General features: G+C 33.0%; 1 protein-coding gene across 2 annotated transcripts in view; it reads right to left on the reverse strand.

The window, feature by feature from the left end:
• The window catches only part of LOC145263784 (uncharacterized), a 240,951-nt gene that overhangs the window by 109,046 nt on the left and 125,905 nt on the right, over positions 1 to 6,000 (reverse strand). The gene's annotated exons all lie outside the window — the stretch shown is intronic.

Here is a 6,000-nt window from a genome sequence, read left to right on the forward strand (position 1 = left end):
TTGTCTCATTACGACAGCCTCTAAGGTTTTCCCTGAGCTTAGAGAATAACCAAAAGTCATAGGGAGCAAGGTCTGGACAATAGGGAGGTTGAGGAACTGTCTTGATGCTCATCTTGGTAAAATAGTCTGCGACAAGTATGGAGTTGTGGACAGGTTCATTCGCGTAAATCATTCATATTTTCAGTTCCCCGCGAATAATTGAGGACAGTTCCCACACTGACATCGAACTGTGCACTTATTGTCTCAATAAACAAACGACAATCTTTGGCCATGAAATTCTTTATTTGGTTAATCAACCCCGGTGTTCTTACATCATTATTCATCCTATACCTTTCATTATCCCTCACAAACTCCCTGCCTTCTTTGAATCGCTTATGCCACTCAAAACTGATGCTCGATTAATGCAAGATGGTCCGAAAGCAGTCTGAAGCATCCCATGCGTTTGTGTGGACTTTTTCCCCCAGGTTTAAAATAGTATTTTATTGTATATCGTTCTTCTAAAGTATCCTCACGTCCAAATTGTATTTTATTTTAATTCACCAGTTGTGACAATTGGGCTTCCAATTCCTGCTGTAGCTGTTCATTTGAATATTAAATCATAAAATTTGGTCAGTCATCCCATAATATGTATCGCAATAACATACTGAATTTTCAAGAGTCTACGATAATTTTAAATGTTTGTACAAAAAAGTCTGGAAAATTATAAAATGCACTTCGTATTTCGCTACAAAACCTATTTAAGAACAACCCCAGGCACAAAGTACATTTGCGAAAAATTTCATAAAAATCAGCCTAACTGTGTTTAGAGTCTATGGGAACGAATTCATACACACAAACACACACAAAGTGCTTTTTGTATATAAGTAGAGACAGAGCAACGTCTTAAGACACTCTAAAACGTATGCTTAAGATTTTAGACATTTTCTCGAATTAAGAACCTTTAATGGATTTTAATGTCTTAACAGGCTTCAAAAACTAGCGTTCGTAATCTGGTCGGCGATTTACTTTTCTTCCCCTTCCTACCTTTTTCTCACAGAAAAGATGTCGCGAGTCTATCCCTGCTCTATCATTTTTTTGTTCTTTTTTTCTTTTTTTTCGTGTCAGATGCTCGACTGAACTTTAATCTTTGGTCACCGACTTGTCAAATATTCAGATCAAACAGTCGTCTAGCTACAACCACTGTCAAGAATGTCCCGTACTCTATATATGTATCTAACATTAAACAAAAATTCGGCAACTTTAAAAAAATTTGTCTTCCACAGTAGAAAGCCAGTTCTCTTTTATATATATATATATATATATATATATATATATATATATATATATACATACATACATACATACATACATATATATATATATATATATATATATATATATATATATATAAAATTATTACTATTATTATTCAAATACCTATAGACACTAATGTTTCATCCTTTCGGAACTTATCAGTGCAGGGTAGGGAGTTACGATTACAATATATATATATATATGTGTGCGTGTGTGTGTGTGTGTGTGTGTGTGTGTGTGTGTGTGTGTGTGTAAAATGGAGGGTTGTGTGTGTGAGAGAGAGAAAGAAAGAAAGAAAGAGAGAGAGTGAGAGATAGAACTACGGTATGTGCGTTTGTGAATGTGCGTGCATGTGCATCCCAATTGTTGATAACGAGGCGAGGGGCCAGCATGAGTCGAGGGCGATTATACAAGACACTTAAACTTAACCCTTTATCAAAAAGACAGCAAATCAAAAGATGAATTAAGGGGGCTGGGTGGGAGTGCGATAATCTTCAACAGTGTGGGATGGGGGGGGCGGTAAATAGTAAGAATGGACATCAAACTGAGTGACCTTATCGCTAGTAAAACAGGTTACTGAGTTCATTATGCTTTCGCAAGTTCCCCCATTTTCTCGTTGTTCTTTTTGCTATTTTTTTTTTTAATTTAAGTCCTTGGTCAGTCGTAGTAATTTGCTTATGTCAAGTCAGGGATAAATGTCAGCGTAGCCAACAAAAGTTACGTCTCTACATACCTGGCTTGTTTAGATCCTCTTTATATGAGAAATAACCCGGCCGACATCTTGTTGGTTAACAACTCGTTAAAAACCGAATGTCAGCGATGAAATAAAGAGCATTTAAAACAACTTGAAACACACAAAAAAGTAAGCAGGTCGAAAAGTAACATTTATTAGCCACAAGCATGGATACTCGGCGTTGCCAGGGTCGACATGAAGTTCCGTTTGGACACACCTGCTATACTGAGGACACTTTTTCATTATTATATCTTCAACACCATCGTTACACCCTTAACAATTTAAAAAACAAAAGAATGAATAAATCACGTAAATGTAATCGCTCAAAAAAAGAAGTACGTGACAACTTCCCCTACGGATATTTCGGCAGAAGGGATACAAAGAGAAAAAGCTATTCTTCGGATATTGAGCACTTTTTGTTACCCGTGCGCTAGCAGTATCAGAATTTTGGGGACATTTTCAGGCGAAGTCGCCATTTTGAATATACACCTATATTTCTATCAGATTTTAATAATAGTAAAACGTAATTTAAACCCGTAAATTTTATTTCAATAAAACGAGCAAAGACCAAATTTTAATATCATAAAAGCTTTAATAGAGAAATAAACAATTTTATTTATTTTTCCGTCGATTTCTTCACTTAACATTCGAACAATAACATTACTTGAATCTTACAATAATTATTTTAACGGCAAAATAAAGAACTTACCTGGTTAATGAGTAAGATATGCTTTCTTTTAATCTTCCTGTATGAGAATTTATTCATATTTATGTATTATAATCCATGTATTTTTAAATGGAAGGATTTTTCCAACACACGGCGTGTCTTTAAAGCAACTTGTAACGACACCGGAAGTGAAAAATTATCTCTTACTTATGTACGGAGGCCTATAAGTGTAAAAAAAAACACTAATTCAGAAACCTTAATAATCTCGATATTGGATTATATTCCTTCAAATTTTCCACTTTTAAAGGTTTTCGGAGGCGCTGAAAACGGAAATAACCATTTATATATACGGCAAACGAAACTAGTAGTTTCCAAGATAAAAAATTTTACAAATGGTCACAAAGTGGGGGGGGCACTTTTCTATAATGATGTGACGTCAAATGGGCACCCACTTTAAGGCCACATAGATTCAAAAAAGTTGTCAAAAAAACAAATATATAAACACAAAGGCAAGATAAGTTACTTTTCTACCTAACTGGATATATTTTTTGTGTTCTTATTCAATTTAACATGTCTATTCAGCTCGAAAAACATGCAGTGTTTAAAATTCAAAATGTCGCCCGGCCCCGGCGCCCGGCCCGACTGTCTCTTTAACACGGTAAGTTTGGGAAAAGATGTTATAAATAATAAACTAGACAAAATACTATTAAAAATCAACCGAATATATGTCAACTTATGTCACGGTAACATATATTGAGCGAATTTCTAACAATATTTTTTCTAGTTTATAATTTATAATACCTTTTACCAAACTTACCCTCTCCGAGAGAGAGTCGGGCGCCATTTTGAATTTTAAACACTGCATGTTTTTCGAGCTGAATAAACATGTTACATTGTTACACTGAATAAAAACACAAAAAATATATCCAGTTAGGTAGAAATGTAACTTATCTTGCCTTTGATAACATTTATTTGTTCTATATTTGTTTTGGGACAACTTTTTCGAATTTATAATACAAACTCACTTTATAAGTTCTGGAAGTATATTCCAGAAAGAAAATAAACCCACTTTAAAAATAGAAATTACGAGTTTTTTATATTTTATCTTGCCTTTGATAACATTTATTTGCTATATTTTTGTTTTTAGGCCACTTTCTTTTTAATCTATGTGTACAGACAGAGACAGTAATAATACAAACGTAACTTTTTATCGCCGAAAATGTTTCGGCGATAAAGTGTAGAAATTACCTGAAAAATTAATGTTTTTTACTCAAATAAAGTTTAAAAAGTCAAAATAAAATTTAAATACAACTTTCTCATCAGTTACAGAAAGTTAAAAAATACGGGTAGTAAAAAAAAACAAAAAAACTCACCATTATTCCAATAAAATTCTTTAAAGACTAGTAAATACGTCTGCTCCGAAGAAAGCTTACTGTCGGGTCAGTAGCAGTCAGTTACGTGTTTGCCTGACTTAAGGGAGATAACTTGTCCTGTTTTTTTTATTTTTGTGCCTTGACGCTATCGTAGATAAAAACTGATAGTTTTCATTTTTTCATTAACACGAATTACGATATGACGCAGATATGCAATGGTATTTTTCTTTTTTTAATATCTTAAAGAATATTTTTTTTATTATACTATAAATCTGCATTATCCGATTTCGTCTTTTTTTTTACATCGAAAAAAAAGGAAACCAGGAATTAAATATAAATATATAAACTGATCGACCATTAATTACTGGAACATTCTAAACAAAAATTAAGCTTCCACGTAAAAAACAAAAACAAAAAAACACGTGGTTATCGAAAAAAGAAGGATTTAAATTTTGGACTTTACCGGTAAATTTACAGATAAGTGATATTTTTTGTTGTTTTAAATTTGAGTATTTTATTTATTCATGTTTTATCTTCAATTTGTGATATATAAAACGTGTCAAACAAAATTAATTATTAAAATTCTCATAGACATTCCAAAATGGGGGGGGGGTGAATTTATAAAACAACGTTTGTCTAAAATATTATATTCAGTTTATCAGAAAATGCATAAAATTTTACATTCACCCTGAAAAAAAACGTAACAATTGAACGAATAGGAAAATTTTGATAGATTTTTAAAGTTTAAAAATTGAAAAATATTCATCTCATAAAAATCAATTGATTTCACTACGTAACAAAATGGCTTCCCAGAGCGCACGCACGCACTTTGTAAACAATGTTTTTTAAACAATGAAAAATAATATTTCTATTATTTTTTAAACAACTTAAATAGTTTATTTTGGAAGCATATTCTATAAAGAAAATAAATAACCCACTTTAGAAAGAGAAATTACGAGTTTTCTATATTTTAATCGCAGTTTTCTGTTAGGGGTGTCAAAAATTCCCCCAAAATTCTGATACTGCTACCCGTGCGCTGGACCCCTCCCCTTCATCAGTGAATTAAAACAACTTTCCTTTTAATCAAAATAGCAAGGAGTGTTCGTGCGACCGTAAAAAAAGAAAAGAAAAGAAAAAAAATTAGCCACGGACAAAAGCGTTTGTCGGTAAGGTTTTTGCCTTTTCCCCACTTTAGCATTTAATGTTCAAACCCGGACATCGCCGCTCATTTGCTTATGACGTCATGCTTTTCAAAATAAGCTTTGTAAACAGATTTAGTTTGATACGCGTACGTGACTTGCAAAAAAAGCGACACGAAAAAGGACCCCCTACCAAAATGTGATCCAGTTTACCGCCACAGAATTTTTTTTTTTCTATTTTCACATATTACGCATCCGAGGTAGTTCCATTTTAGATGGCACCAGTTTCAACCCGGGCGGATGCGGATGACAAATGTTTTTGCAGACAAACAAACACACACACTAACAAGTTTAAATAAATAAATAAATAACTTCAGTGCTATTTGCTAGAATCGAAACAAAAATATTTTGCGCTCCAGTCACTGCCCTCATTTTGCGCCCCAGCCGCATACCCCACCGTTTGAGATAATCCTACAGATAAGCAAGGAAAATTTAAAATTAAACCATTTCTATCTATGATTGAATTCTCGCAAGATGGCCACCGATATGAGAAACAATGAAACAGACTGCCGGCAGATATCTCGTTGGATAATAACTCGTAAAAGTGAATATTTGTGGTGAAATAAAGAGCATTTAAAACTACTAAAAACAAACCAAAAGAAGCAATTGGGTGGAAAAAGTAATATTTATTTATTGTATATTAGATTTTTGGGGTTTGTATTACTGTACACATAGATTCGAAAAAGTTGTCAAAAAAAACAAATATATAACAAATAAATGTTATCAAAGGCAAGA

This window comes from Euprymna scolopes, chromosome 39, assembly GCF_053919585.1.
Source record: "Euprymna scolopes isolate OS-2025 chromosome 39, ASM5391958v1, whole genome shotgun sequence".
In the NCBI taxonomy this organism is placed as follows: Eukaryota; Metazoa; Mollusca; class Cephalopoda; order Sepiida; family Sepiolidae; genus Euprymna; species Euprymna scolopes.